Source organism: Ambystoma mexicanum, chromosome 2p (assembly GCF_040938575.1).
Source record: "Ambystoma mexicanum isolate Mex_15411 chromosome 2p, UKY_AmexF1_1, whole genome shotgun sequence".
In the NCBI taxonomy this organism is placed as follows: Eukaryota; Metazoa; Chordata; class Amphibia; order Caudata; family Ambystomatidae; genus Ambystoma; species Ambystoma mexicanum.
This window is the reverse complement of record NC_090923.1, coordinates 1,308,052,370-1,308,069,401: the sequence shown is the minus strand read 5'-3', so window position 1 is coordinate 1,308,069,401 and position 17,032 is coordinate 1,308,052,370. Positions and strand designations below refer to the sequence as shown.

The 17,032-nt window shown below is 44.6% G+C and overlaps 3 non-coding genes across 3 annotated transcripts; all 3 read left to right on the top strand.

Moving 5' to 3' along the window:
* Nucleotides 1-4,325: 4,325 nt before the first annotated feature.
* LOC138567959 (U6 spliceosomal RNA) lies at nt 4,326-4,432 on the top strand. The gene has a single exon (XR_011302337.1). It is a non-coding gene; the product is annotated as a U6 spliceosomal RNA (small nuclear RNA).
* A 5,386-nt stretch (nt 4,433-9,818) lies between these two features.
* LOC138567958 (U6 spliceosomal RNA) lies at nt 9,819-9,925 on the top strand. Its single transcript, XR_011302336.1, has one exon. It is a non-coding gene; the product is annotated as a U6 spliceosomal RNA (small nuclear RNA).
* Nucleotides 9,926-15,283: 5,358 nt separating this feature from the next.
* LOC138567957 (U6 spliceosomal RNA) lies at nt 15,284-15,390 on the top strand. Its single transcript, XR_011302335.1, has one exon. It is a non-coding gene; the product is annotated as a U6 spliceosomal RNA (small nuclear RNA).
* Nucleotides 15,391-17,032: the final 1,642 nt, after the last annotated feature.

Sequence of the window (17,032 nt, the reverse complement as noted above, 5' to 3'; positions counted from 1 at the left end):
GTGCTTCCTGGGAGGTCATTCCATCTCACCAGCTGACACCTGGGCAGCGGCAGGTAATTTGGAGAACAGACATATCCGGACAGGCCACAGAGCAAAGGCTGGGCCGTTGATTGAGGATCCCTTTAGCCATGTCTCCCTAAGTTACTGAGGTCCAGAAAAATTCCACCCTCAGCTCTCATAGAGAGGTCCTTGGCCGATCGTGGCCGATCAGGGCTGTGAAGGGTCAGGGGGGACTGCACACTGCCTCACCTTTTCACTGCTTTCTGTAGCGGTAATGCTTTTGCAGAAGGGGCCTGTACAAGTGATTTTGTTCTGCGCTGTGCGAAAGTCACATTTATCCACTGACATTAACCAAATTACTTGCGCTGTTCAACGCACATACATGCATAGAAATCATGTTATGTTTTTTGGGGAAGGTCTAGAGGGTCCTGCTGATGATTTATTAAGCTGTCTGCTACTCTTGCTTTTACATAGTCTTCCCTGCCCAGGCATGTTTAAGGCATACTGTATGTCCCTCCATTACAATGAAAACTCTGTTGAAAGCACAGAGGTACATAGGAATGGATCTGTTAAGAAATGAAACAAAAAGTCTGGAAAAATGTCGAAACGGGTAGGATTTGGGCTTACAATTAACTGACTCACAGTCAGATGTGCTATCCCCTGACCCACTGATCCCCTTTCCTTTTGTGTAATCCTTTTGTTCTCAGTAGGGTTTTCCAAAGTGGCTTTCAAATAAAAGATCCTAGACCTGCATTTTGTGGCACACATGCCTCATATCCCGTTGCTCTTGATAAACTCACATCATCTCCCACCAATACAAGCTGTAAAAGATTTTCAGGGCTTAGCCAAGCAAACTAGACGCAGGTCGAAGGTTGAGCAATCCTTTAATCAGCAGCAAAGTTAACATTGAAATCAGCCTCAGAATCTCTTAAAGGATGGGCCAACATCTGTTGCTGGCAGCGTGCAAAGGGGCAGCCTGGGTGCTGACACCTTAAGCCATCTCCTGTTCTTGCCTTGTCCTTGATCCAGCCATGGGCCCACATACACTCAGAGGTACAGAGTGTTTCTCATGTCTATGGGTCTGCTGTGATGCTCTCACGCTTGCATCACCCAGCCATCGTGATGGGGAGGGGGTGTCGATTTGCAAGCACCCTTGAGCATGAATCTTTAAATATAATTGGCATTAAACCAAACCCTTTAGGACCAGATCAATAAAGCAGCAAAGAATGCTGATGTATTGCTGTTTGCCGCTTAATTCCATACCATCCGACATCTAAATGGTGTTTGGTCAAACGTTTGCCATATCAAATGTCCTTATGTCAAAGAGCAGAAAGTCCAGAGGTCCTAATCAATGGTTTGGTTGGCTCTCCCTTTGCGCTTGCCTTAAGGCGTCAGCACCAGAGGCTGTCCGATTGCGCCCTGCAAGCAACCAATGTTGGCCCATCCTTTAAGAGATTCTGAGGCTGATTTCAATGTTAATTTTGCTGCTGGTTTAAGGATTGCTCAACCTTCGGCCCACGTCTAATTTCCTTGGCTATGCCCTTGAAATATTTTACAGATTGTATTGGTGGGAGATGACGTGGGTTTATCAAGAGCAACGGGATATGAGGCATGTGGGCCATAAAAAACAGGTCTAGGATCTTTTGTATAAGAAAGTCTCTTTAAGTAGGGAACTTTGGACAACACTGCTGAGAGGAAAAGGATTACACAAAAGGCAAGGGGGTCAGTGGGTCAAGGGATAGCACATCTGACTGTGAGTCAGTTTATTGTAAGTCCAAATCCTACCTGTTTCAACATTTTTCCAGGCTTTTTGTTTCATTTCTTAACAGATCCATTCCTATGTGCCTCAGCAACCCATGTACTAATATTGGAATGAAAATGGGAAAATTGAATTTGACCCTGCTTCAAAGGATGACACGCACATTCGTAAAGCATTCACTATTTTTGGCACACGACAGGACAAAAACTTTCTTAATCTGCAAGTCTTTATTTTTGAATACATCTTTTTTAATGAAGATTGAAATTGTATGTTCATTCATTTTACACGACAACACAATACATTTTGCGCCAAATTCAACACTAATGACTCTGGAGCCTTTTACTTGTGAGTCCTATTGACTGAATGAACAGCCCCATCCCCTTCAATTTCTTGACTTGTACTTTTAGAAGTGGCACGCTGCTTTTGTTTTTTTATCCCATTCTACCAAACTCAGTATTAACACTTTCCCCCTTGTTGTGCACTCCAGCGTAAACTGCTTTAAGGTGCTATTTGCAAACATCGCTCTGAACTACAGCTTTACTTGCTTCTAGGCCTTAATCTTTAATTGGGGCTGAGCAGTGTACTCCGGATTTGGCTGCTTTTAGTTGGTTGATTTCTTTTTTGATTTCTGTAACTTTCAAACAGTCCCATTGTGAAATACCATTGTCACAATGTGATGCAGTGCAGGAAAACTTAAAATTAATGGTAGGGAGAGGGAGCGGGGGTTGTGGGGGATGGGAAGGAGGGAGGGAGGGAGGAGAGAGAGAGACAGAGAGAGAGAGAAAACAATTAAAAGCCTAAAATCTTTGCCATGCAAACACATAGCCCCCGAATACCATATTTTCTTTATGTGGAAAGGGGCTCTGTGGCTGGTATGGCAGCCTGTTGATGCTTTGTTGAGTTGCTTGGAACGTGCATGGAAGGAGACCTGAAGCACTCCCGACCAGGTTGCATGCCTCCAAGTTACTGAAATCCCACAGACCTCCTCCCTGTGCCACAAAGTTCTGGGCGCTGAGCTCTGCAGTTGTTCCCCACAAGTTGCCAAGCACCCCAGATTTACTAGTTACTACTACCCCACCTCGACCACTATATTTTCCCCAGATACTTGCTACTGTGGAGTAAGCAGGGCTAAGAAAGAGGGAGAGGGGGTTTGCCTATGCAAATCATCTGCCAGTTTGCTTCCTGCGAGGTCATTCCATCTCACCAGCTGACACCTGGGCAGCGGCAGGTAATTTGGAGAACAGACATATATGGACAGGCCACAAAGCAAAGGCTGAGCCGTTGATTGAGGATCCCTTTTGCCATGTCTCCCTAAGTTACCGAGGACCAGAAAATTCCACCCTCAGCTCTCATAGAGAGGTCCTTGGCCGATCGTAGCCGATCAGAGGAGTGAAGTGTCGGAGGTGACTGTACACTGCCTCACCTGCCCTGCTTTCTACAGTGGTAATGCTTTTGCAGAAGGGGCCTGTACAAGAGATTTTGTTCTGCACTGTGGGAAAGTGACATTTATCCACTGACATTAACCAAACTACTTGCGCTGTTCAATGCACATGTATGCAGAGAAATCATTTTATGTTTTTTGGGGAAGGTCTAGAGGGTCCTGCTGGTGATTCTTTTAAGCTGTCTGCTACTCTTGCTTTTACATAGAGTCTTCCCTGCCCAGGAAGGTATACTGTATGTCCCTCTCTTACAATGAAAACTCTGTTCAAAGCACAGAGGTACATAGGAATGGATCTGTTAAGAAATGAGACAAAAAGCCTGGAAAATTTCAAAGCAGGTAGCATTTGGACTTACAATAAACTGACTCACAGTCAAATGTGCTATCATTTGACCCACTGAACCCCTTACCTTTTGTGTCATACTTTTGCTCTCAGTGGGGTTGCCCAAAGTTCCCTTCTTAAAGCGGCTTTCTTTTAAAAAATCCTAGACCTGCTTTTTGTGGCACACATGCCTCATATCCCGTTGCAGTTGATAAAGTCACATCATCTCCCACCAGTACAAGCTGTACAAGATTTCCAGGGCTTATCCTTGCAATCTAGACGTGGGTCGAAGGTTGAGCAATCCTTAAATCAGCTGCAAAGTTAAAATTGAAATCAGCCTGAGAATCCTTTAAAGGATGGTCCAACATCTGTTGCTTACAGGGCTCAATCGGACAGCCTCTGGTGCTGACGCTTTAAGCCACCTCCTGTTCTTGCCTTGTCCTTGTTACAGCCATGGGCCCACATACACTCAGAGGTACAGAGTTTTTCTCATGTCTATGGGTCTGTTTGATGCTCTCAGGCTTGCATCAGCCAGCCATTGTGATGGGGAGGGGGTGTCATTTTGCAAGCACCCTGGAGCATTAATCTTTATATCTTTAAATATAATTGGCATTAAACTAAAACCCTTTAGGACCAGATCAATACAGCAGCAAAGAATGCTTATTCATTGTTGTTTGCCTCTTCATTTCATATCACCCGATATCTAAATGGTGTTTGGACTTTCTGCCCTCTGACATAAGGACATTTGGTATGGCAAACCTTTGACCAGAGGTCCTAATCAATGGTTTGATTGACTCTCCCTTTGCGCTTGCTTCTGCAACACATGTACTAATATTGGAATGATAATGGGAAAATTAAATTGGCCCCTGCTCTAAAGGATGACACGCACATTCGTAAAGCATTCACTATTTTAGGCACATGTCTGGACAGAAACTTTCTTAATTTGCAAGTCTTTATTTTTTAATATATCTTTTTTTATTGAAGATTGACATTTTATGTTCATTCATATTACACGACAACACAATACATTTTGCGCCAAATTCAACACTAATGCCTCAGGAGCCTTTTACTTGTGAGTCCTCTTGACTGAATGAACAGCCCTGTCCCCTTCAGTTTCTTGACTTGTACTTTTAGAAGTGGCACGCTTCTTTTTTTTTTTTTTTTTATCCCATTCTACCAAACTCAGTATTATCACTTTCCTCCTTGTTGTGCACTCCAGCGTAAACTGCTTTAAGGTGCTGTTTGCAAACATCGCTCTGAACCACAGCTTTACTTGCTTCAGGGCCTTAATCTTTAATTGGGGCTGAGCAGTGTACTCCGGATTTGGCTGCTTTTAGTTGGTTGATTTCTTTTTTGATTTCTGTAACTTTCAAAAAGTCCCATTGTGAAATACCATTGTGACAATGTGCTGCAGTGCATGAAAACCTAAAATTAATGGTAGGGAGAGGGAGGGGGGGTAGGGGGGAAGAGAGAGGGCGGGAGGGTGGGAAGGAGTGAGTGAGGGAGGGAGAGAGGGAGGAGAGAGAGACAGAGAGAGAGAAAACAAAGAAAATATGGTATTTGGGGGCTATGTATTTGCATGGAAAAGATTTTGGCCTTTTAATCAAGTGGGAAGGGGCTCTGTGGTTGGTATCTCAGCCTGTTGATGCTTTGTTGAGTTGCTTGGAACATGCAAGGAAGGAGACCTGAAGCACTCCCGACCAGGTTGCATGTCTCCAAGTTACTGAAATCCCACAGACCTCCTCCCTGTGCCACAAAGTCCTGGGCACTGAGCTCTGCAGTTGTTGCCCACAGGTCGCCAAGTGTCCCAGATTTACTTTCTCAGAGTTGCTAGTTACTGCTACCCCACCTCGACCACTATATTTTCCCCAGATACTTGCTACTGTGGATCAAGCAGGGCTAAGGAGAGGGAGATGGGGTGTACCTATGCAAATTATCTGCCAGTGTGCTTCCTGGGAGGTCATTCCATCTCACCAGCTGACACCTGGGCAGCGGCAGGTAATTTGGAGAACAGACATATCCGGACAGGCCACAGAGCAAAGGCTGGGCCGTTGATTGAGGATCCCTTTAGCCATGTCTCCCTAAGTTACTGAGGTCCAGAAAAATTCCACCCTCAGCTCTCATAGAGAGGTCCTTGGCCGATCGTGGCCGATCAGGGCTGTGAAGGGTCAGGGGGGACTGCACACTGCCTCACCTTTTCACTGCTTTCTGTAGCGGTAATGCTTTTGCAGAAGGGGCCTGTACAAGTGATTTTGTTCTGCGCTGTGCGAAAGTCACATTTATCCACTGACATTAACCAAATTACTTGCGCTGTTCAACGCACATACATGCATAGAAATCATGTTATGTTTTTTGGGGAAGGTCTAGAGGGTCCTGCTGATGATTTATTAAGCTGTCTGCTACTCTTGCTTTTACATAGTCTTCCCTGCCCAGGCATGTTTAAGGCATACTGTATGTCCCTCCATTACAATGAAAACTCTGTTGAAAGCACAGAGGTACATAGGAATGGATCTGTTAAGAAATGAAACAAAAAGTCTGGAAAAATGTCGAAACGGGTAGGATTTGGGCTTACAATTAACTGACTCACAGTCAGATGTGCTATCCCCTGACCCACTGATCCCCTTTCCTTTTGTGTAATCCTTTTGTTCTCAGTAGGGTTTTCCAAAGTGGCTTTCAAATAAAAGATCCTAGACCTGCATTTTGTGGCACACATGCCTCATATCCCGTTGCTCTTGATAAACTCACATCATCTCCCACCAATACAAGCTGTAAAAGATTTTCAGGGCTTAGCCAAGCAAACTAGACGCAGGTCGAAGGTTGAGCAATCCTTTAATCAGCAGCAAAGTTAACATTGAAATCAGCCTCAGAATCTCTTAAAGGATGGGCCAACATCTGTTGCTGGCAGCGTGCAAAGGGGCAGCCTGGGTGCTGACACCTTAAGCCATCTCCTGTTCTTGCCTTGTCCTTGATCCAGCCATGGGCCCACATACACTCAGAGGTACAGAGTGTTTCTCATGTCTATGGGTCTGCTGTGATGCTCTCACGCTTGCATCACCCAGCCATCGTGATGGGGAGGGGGTGTCGATTTGCAAGCACCCTTGAGCATGAATCTTTAAATATAATTGGCATTAAACCAAACCCTTTAGGACCAGATCAATAAAGCAGCAAAGAATGCTGATGTATTGCTGTTTGCCGCTTAATTCCATACCATCCGACATCTAAATGGTGTTTGGTCAAACGTTTGCCATATCAAATGTCCTTATGTCAAAGAGCAGAAAGTCCAGAGGTCCTAATCAATGGTTTGGTTGGCTCTCCCTTTGCGCTTGCCTTAAGGCGTCAGCACCAGAGGCTGTCCGATTGCGCCCTGCAAGCAACCAATGTTGGCCCATCCTTTAAGAGATTCTGAGGCTGATTTCAATGTTAATTTTGCTGCTGGTTTAAGGATTGCTCAACCTTCGGCCCACGTCTAATTTCCTTGGCTATGCCCTTGAAATATTTTACAGATTGTATTGGTGGGAGATGACGTGGGTTTATCAAGAGCAACGGGATATGAGGCATGTGGGCCATAAAAAACAGGTCTAGGATCTTTTGTATAAGAAAGTCTCTTTAAGTAGGGAACTTTGGACAACACTGCTGAGAGGAAAAGGATTACACAAAAGGCAAGGGGGTCAGTGGGTCAAGGGATAGCACATCTGACTGTGAGTCAGTTTATTGTAAGTCCAAATCCTACCTGTTTCAACATTTTTCCAGGCTTTTTGTTTCATTTCTTAACAGATCCATTCCTATGTGCCTCAGCAACCCATGTACTAATATTGGAATGAAAATGGGAAAATTGAATTTGACCCTGCTTCAAAGGATGACAGGCACATTCGTAAAGCATTCACTATTTTTGGCACACGACAGGACAAAAACTTTCTTAATCTGCAAGTCTTTATTTTTGAATACATCTTTTTTAATGAAGATTGAAATTGTATGTTCATTCATTTTACACGACAACACAATACATTTTGCGCCAAATTCAACACTAATGACTCTGGAGCCTTTTACTTGTGAGTCCTATTGACTGAATGAACAGCCCCATCCCCTTCAATTTCTTGACTTGTACTATTAGAAGTGGCACGCTGCTTTTGTTTTTTTATTCCATTCTACCAAACTCAGTATTAACACTTTCCCCCTTGTTGTGCACTCCAGCGTAAACTGCTTTAAGGTGCTATTTGCAAACATCGCTCTGAACTACAGCTTTACTTGCTTCTAGGCCTTAATCTTTAATTGGGGCTGAGCAGTGTACTCCGGATTTGGCTGCTTTTAGTTGGTTGATTTCTTTTTTGATTTCTGTAACTTTCAAACAGTCCCATTGTGAAATACCATTGTCACAATGTGATGCAGTGCAGGAAAACTTAAAATTAATGGTAGGGAGAGGGAGAGGGAGCGGGGGTTGTGGGGGATGGGAAGGAGGGAGGGAGGGAGGGAGGGAGGAGAGAGAGAGAGAGAGAGAGAGAGAGAGAGAGAGAGAGAAAACAATTAAAAGCCTAAAATCTTTGCCATGCAAACACATAGCCCCCGAATACCATATTTTCTTTATGTGGAAAGGGGCTCTGTGGCTGGTATGGCAGCCTGTTGATGCTTTGTTGAGTTGCTTGGAACGTGCATGGAAGGAGACCTGAAGCACTCCCGACCAGGTTGCATGCCTCCAAGTTACTGAAATCCCACAGACCTCCTCCCTGTGCCACAAAGTTCTGGGCGCTGAGCTCTGCAGTTGTTCCCCACAAGTTGCCAAGCACCCCAGATTTACTAGTTACTACTACCCCACCTCGACCACTATATTTTCCCCAGATACTTGCTACTGTGGAGTAAGCAGGGCTAAGAAAGAGGGAGAGGGGGTTTGCCTATGCAAATCATCTGCCAGTTTGCTTCCTGCGAGGTCATTCCATCTCACCAGCTGACACCTGGGCAGCGGCAGGTAATTTGGAGAACAGACATATATGGACAGGCCACAAAGCAAAGGCTGAGCCGTTGATTGAGGATCCCTTTTGCCATGTCTCCCTAAGTTACCGAGGACCAGAAAATTCCACCCTCAGCTCTCATAGAGAGGTCCTTGGCCGATCGTAGCCGATCAGAGGAGTGAAGTGTCGGAGGTGACTGTACACTGCCTCACCTGCCCTGCTTTCTACAGTGGTAATGCTTTTGCAGAAGGGGCCTGTACAAGAGATTTTGTTCTGCACTGTGGGAAAGTGACATTTATCCACTGACATTAACCAAACTACTTGCGCTGTTCAATGCACATGTATGCAGAGAAATCATTTTATGTTTTTTGGGGAAGGTCTAGAGGGTCCTGCTGGTGATTCTTTTAAGCTGTCTGCTACTCTTGCTTTTACATAGAGTCTTCCCTGCCCAGGAAGGTATACTGTATGTCCCTCTCTTACAATGAAAACTCTGTTCAAAGCACAGAGGTACATAGGAATGGATCTGTTAAGAAATGAGACAAAAAGCCTGGAAAATTTCAAAGCAGGTAGCATTTGGACTTACAATAAACTGACTCACAGTCAAATGTGCTATCATTTGACCCACTGAACCCCTTACCTTTTGTGTCATACTTTTGCTCTCAGTGGGGTTGCCCAAAGTTCCCTTCTTAAAGCGGCTTTCTTTTAAAAAATCCTAGACCTGCTTTTTGTGGCACACATGCCTCATATCCCGTTGCAGTTGATAAAGTCACATCATCTCCCACCAGTACAAGCTGTACAAGATTTCCAGGGCTTATCCTTGCAATCTAGACGTGGGTCGCAGGTTGAGCAATCCTTAAATCAGCTGCAAAGTTAAAATTGAAATCAGCCTGAGAATCCTTTAAAGGATGGTCCAACATCTGTTGCTTACAGGGCTCAATCGGACAGCCTCTGGTGCTGACGCTTTAAGCCACCTCCTGTTCTTGCCTTGTCATTGTTACAGCCATGGGCCCACATACACTCAGAGGTACAGAGTTTTTCTCATGTCTATGGGTCTGTTGTGATGCTCTCAGGCTTGCATCAGCCAGCCATTGTGATGGGGAGGGGGTGTCATTTTGCAAGCACCCTGGAGCATTAATCTTTATATCTTTAAATATAATTGGCATTAAACTAAAACCCTTTAGGACCAGATCAATACAGCAGCAAAGAATGCTTATTCATTGTTGTTTGCCTCTTCATTTCATATCACCCGATATCTAAATGGTGTTTGGACTTTCTGCCCTCTGACATAAGGACATTTGGTATGGCAAACCTTTGACCAGAGGTCCTAATCAATGGTTTGATTGACTCTCCCTTTGCGCTTGCTTCTGCAACACATGTACTAATATTGGAATGATAATGGGAAAATTAAATTGGCCCCTGCTCTAAAGGATGACACGCACATTCGTAAAGCATTCACTATTTTAGGCACATGTCTGGACAGAAACTTTCTTAATTTGCAAGTCTTTATTTTTTAATATATCTTTTTTTATTGAAGATTGACATTTTATGTTCATTCATATTACACGACAACACAATACATTTTGCGCCAAATTCAACACTAATGCCTCAGGAGCCTTTTACTTGTGAGTCCTCTTGACTGAATGAACAGCCCTGTCCCCTTCAGTTTCTTGACTTGTACTTTTAGAAGTGGCACGCTTCTTTTTTTTTTTTTTTTTATCCCATTCTACCAAACTCAGTATTATCACTTTCCTCCTTGTTGTGCACTCCAGCGTAAACTGCTTTAAGGTGCTGTTTGCAAACATCGCTCTGAACCACAGCTTTACTTGCTTCAGGGCCTTAATCTTTAATTGGGGCTGAGCAGTGTACTCCGGATTTGGCTGCTTTTAGTTGGTTGATTTCTTTTTTGATTTCTGTAACTTTCAAAAAGTCCCATTGTGAAATACCATTGTGACAATGTGCTGCAGTGCATGAAAACCTAAAATTAATGGTAGGGAGAGGGAGGGGGGGTAGGGGGGAAGAGAGAGGGCGGGAGGGTGGGAAGGAGTGAGTGAGGGAGGGAGAGAGGGAGGAGAGAGAGACAGAGAGAGAGAAAACAAAGAAAATATGGTATTTGGGGGCTATGTATTTGCATGGAAAAGATTTTGGCCTTTTAATCAAGTGGGAAGGGGCTCTGTGGTTGGTATCTCAGCCTGTTGATGCTTTGTTGAGTTGCTTGGAACATGCAAGGAAGGAGACCTGAAGCACTCCCGACCAGGTTGCATGTCTCCAAGTTACTGAAATCCCACAGACCTCCTCCCTGTGCCACAAAGTCCTGGGCACTGAGCTCTGCAGTTGTTGCCCACAGGTCGCCAAGTGTCCCAGATTTACTTTCTCAGAGTTGCTAGTTACTGCTACCCCACCTCGACCACTATATTTTCCCCAGATACTTGCTACTGTGGATCAAGCAGGGCTAAGGAGAGGGAGAGGGGGTGTACCTATGCAAATTATCTGCCAGTGTGCTTCCTGGGAGGTCATTCCATCTCACCAGCTGACACCTGGGCAGCGGCAGGTAATTTGGAGAACAGACATATCCGGACAGGCCACAGAGCAAAGGCTGGGCCGTTGATTGAGGATCCCTTTAGCCATGTCTCCCTAAGTTACTGAGGTCCAGAAAAATTCCACCCTCAGCTCTCATAGAGAGGTCCTTGGCCGATCGTGGCCGATCAGGGCTGTGAAGGGTCAGGGGGGACTGCACACTGCCTCACCTTTTCACTGCTTTCTGTAGCGGTAATGCTTTTGCAGAAGGGGCCTGTACAAGTGATTTTGTTCTGCGCTGTGCGAAAGTCACATTTATCCACTGACATTAACCAAATTACTTGCGCTGTTCAACGCACATACATGCATAGAAATCATGTTATGTTTTTTGGGGAAGGTCTAGAGGGTCCTGCTGATGATTTATTAAGCTGTCTGCTACTCTTGCTTTTACATAGTCTTCCCTGCCCAGGCATGTTTAAGGCATACTGTATGTCCCTCCATTACAATGAAAACTCTGTTGAAAGCACAGAGGTACATAGGAATGGATCTGTTAAGAAATGAAACAAAAAGTCTGGAAAAATGTCGAAACGGGTAGGATTTGGGCTTACAATTAACTGACTCACAGTCAGATGTGCTATCCCCTGACCCACTGATCCCCTTTCCTTTTGTGTAATCCTTTTGTTCTCAGTAGGGTTTTCCAAAGTGGCTTTCAAATAAAAGATCCTAGACCTGCATTTTGTGGCACACATGCCTCATATCCCGTTGCTCTTGATAAACTCACATCATCTCCCACCAATACAAGCTGTAAAAGATTTTCAGGGCTTAGCCAAGCAAACTAGACGCAGGTCGAAGGTTGAGCAATCCTTTAATCAGCAGCAAAGTTAACATTGAAATCAGCCTCAGAATCTCTTAAAGGATGGGCCAACATCTGTTGCTGGCAGCGTGCAAAGGGGCAGCCTGGGTGCTGACACCTTAAGCCATCTCCTGTTCTTGCCTTGTCCTTGATCCAGCCATGGGCCCACATACACTCAGAGGTACAGAGTGTTTCTCATGTCTATGGGTCTGCTGTGATGCTCTCACGCTTGCATCACCCAGCCATCGTGATGGGGAGGGGGTGTCGATTTGCAAGCACCCTTGAGCATGAATCTTTAAATATAATTGGCATTAAACCAAACCCTTTAGGACCAGATCAATAAAGCAGCAAAGAATGCTGATGTATTGCTGTTTGCCGCTTAATTCCATACCATCCGACATCTAAATGGTGTTTGGTCAAACGTTTGCCATATCAAATGTCCTTATGTCAAAGAGCAGAAAGTCCAGAGGTCCTAATCAATGGTTTGGTTGGCTCTCCCTTTGCGCTTGCCTTAAGGCGTCAGCACCAGAGGCTGTCCGATTGCGCCCTGCAAGCAACCAATGTTGGCCCATCCTTTAAGAGATTCTGAGGCTGATTTCAATGTTAATTTTGCTGCTGGTTTAAGGATTGCTCAACCTTCGGCCCACGTCTAATTTCCTTGGCTATGCCCTTGAAATATTTTACAGATTGTATTGGTGGGAGATGACGTGGGTTTATCAAGAGCAACGGGATATGAGGCATGTGGGCCATAAAAAACAGGTCTAGGATCTTTTGTATAAGAAAGTCTCTTTAAGTAGAGAACTTTGGACAACACTGCTGAGAGGAAAAGGATTACACAAAAGGCAAGGGGGTCAGTGGGTCAAGGGATAGCACATCTGACTGTGAGTCAGTTTATTGTAAGTCCAAATCCTACCTGTTTCAACATTTTTCCAGGCTTTTTGTTTCATTTCTTAACAGATCCATTCCTATGTGCCTCAGCAACCCATGTACTAATATTGGAATGAAAATGGGAAAATTGAATTTGACCCTGCTTCAAAGGATGACACGCACATTCGTAAAGCATTCACTATTTTTGGCACACGACAGGACAAAAACTTTCTTAATCTGCAAGTCTTTATTTTTGAATACATCTTTTTTAATGAAGATTGAAATTGTATGTTCATTCATTTTACACGACAACACAATACATTTTGCGCCAAATTCAACACTAATGACTCTGGAGCCTTTTACTTGTGAGTCCTATTGACTGAATGAACAGCCCCATCCCCTTCAATTTCTTGACTTGTACTTTTAGAAGTGGCACGCTGCTTTTGTTTTTTTATCCCATTCTACCAAACTCAGTATTAACACTTTCCCCCTTGTTGTGCACTCCAGCGTAAACTGCTTTAAGGTGCTATTTGCAAAAATCGCTCTGAACTACAGCTTTACTTGCTTCTAGGCCTTAATCTTTAATTGGGGCTGAGCAGTGTACTCCGGATTTGGCTGCTTTTAGTTGGTTGATTTCTTTTTTGATTTCTGTAACTTTCAAACAGTCCCATTGTGAAATACCATTGTCACAATGTGATGCAGTGCAGGAAAACTTAAAATTAATGGTAGGGAGAGGGAGCGGGGGTTGTGGGGGATGGGAAGGAGGGAGGGAGGGAGGAGAGAGAGAGACAGAGAGAGAGAGAAAACAATTAAAAGCCTAAAATCTTTGCCATGCAAACACATAGCCCCCGAATACCATATTTTCTTTATGTGGAAAGGGGCTCTGTGGCTGGTATGGCAGCCTGTTGATGCTTTGTTGAGTTGCTTGGAACGTGCATGGAAGGAGACCTGAAGCACTCCCGACCAGGTTGCATGCCTCCAAGTTACTGAAATCCCACAGACCTCCTCCCTGTGCCACAAAGTTCTGGGCGCTGAGCTCTGCAGTTGTTCCCCACAAGTTGCCAAGCACCCCAGATTTACTAGTTACTACTACCCCACCTCGACCACTATATTTTCCCCAGATACTTGCTACTGTGGAGTAAGCAGGGCTAAGAAAGAGGGAGAGGGGGTTTGCCTATGCAAATCATCTGCCAGTTTGCTTCCTGCGAGGTCATTCCATCTCACCAGCTGACACCTGGGCAGCGGCAGGTAATTTGGAGAACAGACATATATGGACAGGCCACAAAGCAAAGGCTGAGCCGTTGATTGAGGATCCCTTTTGCCATGTCTCCCTAAGTTACCGAGGACCAGAAAATTCCACCCTCAGCTCTCATAGAGAGGTCCTTGGCCGATCGTAGCCGATCAGAGGAGTGAAGTGTCGGAGGTGACTGTACACTGCCTCACCTGCCCTGCTTTCTACAGTGGTAATGCTTTTGCAGAAGGGGCCTGTACAAGAGATTTTGTTCTGCACTGTGGGAAAGTGACATTTATCCACTGACATTAACCAAACTACTTGCGCTGTTCAATGCACATGTATGCAGAGAAATCATTTTATGTTTTTTGGGGAAGGTCTAGAGGGTCCTGCTGGTGATTCTTTTAAGCTGTCTGCTACTCTTGCTTTTACATAGAGTCTTCCCTGCCCAGGAAGGTATACTGTATGTCCCTCCCTTACAATGAAAACTCTGTTCAAAGCACAGAGGTACATAGGAATGGATCTGTTAAGAAATGAGACAAAAAGCCTGGAAAATTTCAAAGCAGGTAGCATTTGGACTTACAATAAACTGACTCACAGTCAAATGTGCTATCATTTGACCCACTGAACCCCTTACCTTTTGTGTCATACTTTTGCTCTCAGTGGGGTTGCCCAAAGTTCCCTTCTTAAAGCGGCTTTCTTTTAAAAAATCCTAGACCTGCTTTTTGTGGCACACATGCCTCATATCCCGTTGCAGTTGATAAAGTCACATCATCTCCCACCAGTACAAGCTGTACAAGATTTCCAGGGCTTATCCTTGCAATCTAGACGTGGGTCGAAGGTTGAGCAATCCTTAAATCAGCTGCAAAGTTAAAATTGAAATCAGCCTGAGAATCCTTTAAAGGATGGTCCAACATCTGTTGCTTACAGGGCTCAATCGGACAGCCTCTGGTGCTGACGCTTTAAGCCACCTCCTGTTCTTGCCTTGTCCTTGTTACAGCCATGGGCCCACATACACTCAGAGGTACAGAGTTTTTCTCATGTCTATGGGTCTGTTGTGATGCTCTCAGGCTTGCATCAGCCAGCCATTGTGATGGGGAGGGGGTGTCATTTTGCAAGCACCCTGGAGCATTAATCTTTATATCTTTAAATATAATTGGCATTAAACTAAAACCCTTTAGGACCAGATCAATACAGCAGCAAAGAATGCTTATTCATTGTTGTTTGCCTCTTCATTTCATATCACCCGATATCTAAATGGTGTTTGGACTTTCTGCCCTCTGACATAAGGACATTTGGTATGGCAAACCTTTGACCAGAGGTCCTAATCAATGGTTTGATTGACTCTCCCTTTGCGCTTGCTTCTGCAACACATGTACTAATATTGGAATGATAATGGGAAAATTAAATTGGCCCCTGCTCTAAAGGATGACACGCACATTCGTAAAGCATTCACTATTTTAGGCACATGTCTGGACAGAAACTTTCTTAATTTGCAAGTCTTTATTTTTTAATATATCTTTTTTTATTGAAGATTGACATTTTATGTTCATTCATATTACACGACAACACAATACATTTTGCGCCAAATTCAACACTAATGCCTCAGGAGCCTTTTACTTGTGAGTCCTCTTGACTGAATGAACAGCCCTGTCCCCTTCAGTTTCTTGACTTGTACTTTTAGAAGTGGCACGCTTCTTTTTTTTTTTTTTTTTTTATCCCATTCTACCAAACTCAGTATTATCACTTTCCTCCTTGTTGTGCACTCCAGCGTAAACTGCTTTAAGGTGCTGTTTGCAAACATCGCTCTGAACCACAGCTTTACTTGCTTCAGGGCCTTAATCTTTAATTGGGGCTGAGCAGTGTACTCCGGATTTGGCTGCTTTTAGTTGGTTGATTTCTTTTTTGATTTCTGTAACTTTCAAAAAGTCCCATTGTGAAATACCATTGTGACAATGTGCTGCAGTGCATGAAAACCTAAAATTAATGGTAGGGAGAGGGAGGGGGGGTAGGGGGGAAGAGAGAGGGCGGGAGGGTGGGAAGGAGTGAGTGAGGGAGGGAGAGAGGGAGGAGAGAGAGACAGAGAGAGAGAAAACAAAGAAAATATGGTATTTGGGGGCTATGTATTTGCATGGAAAAGATTTTGGCCTTTTAATCAAGTGGGAAGGGGCTCTGTGGTTGGTATCTCAGCCTGTTGATGCTTTGTTGAGTTGCTTGGAACATGCAAGGAAGGAGACCTGAAGCACTCCCGACCAGGTTGCATGTCTCCAAGTTACTGAAATCCCACAGACCTCCTCCCTGTGCCACAAAGTCCTGGGCACTGAGCTCTGCAGTTGTTGCCCACAGGTCGCCAAGTGTCCCAGATTTACTTTCTCAGAGTTGCTAGTTACTGCTACCCCACCTCGACCACTATATTTTCCCCAGATACTTGCTACTGTGGAGCAAGCAGGGCTAAGGAGAGGGAGAGGGGGTGTGCCTATGCAAATTATCTGCCAGTGTGCTTCCTGGGAGGTCATTCCATCTCACCAGCTGACACCTGGGCAGCGGCAGGTAATTTGGAGAACAGACATATCCGGACAGGCCACAGAGCAAAGGCTGGGCCGTTGATTGAGGATCCCTTTAGCCATGTCTCCCTAAGTTACTGAGGTCCAGAAAAATTCCACCCTCAGCTCTCATAGAGAGGTCCTTGGCCGATCGTGGCCGATCAGGGCTGTGAAGGGTCAGGGGGGACTGCACACTGCCTCACCTTTTCACTGCTTTCTGTAGCGGTAATGCTTTTGCAGAAGGGGCCTGTACAAGTGATTTTGTTCTGCGCTGTGCGAAAGTCACATTTATCCACTGACATTAACCAAATTACTTGCGCTGTTCAACGCACATACATGCATAGAAATCATGTTATGTTTTTTGGGGAAGGTCTAGAGGGTCCTGCTGATGATTTATTAAGCTGTCTGCTACTCTTGCTTTTACATAGTCTTCCCTGCCCAGGCATGTTTAAGGCATACTGTATGTCCCTCCATTACAATGAAAACTCTGTTGAAAGCACAGAGGTACATAGGAATGGATCTGTTAAGAAATGAAACAAAAAGTCTGGAAAAATGTCGAAAC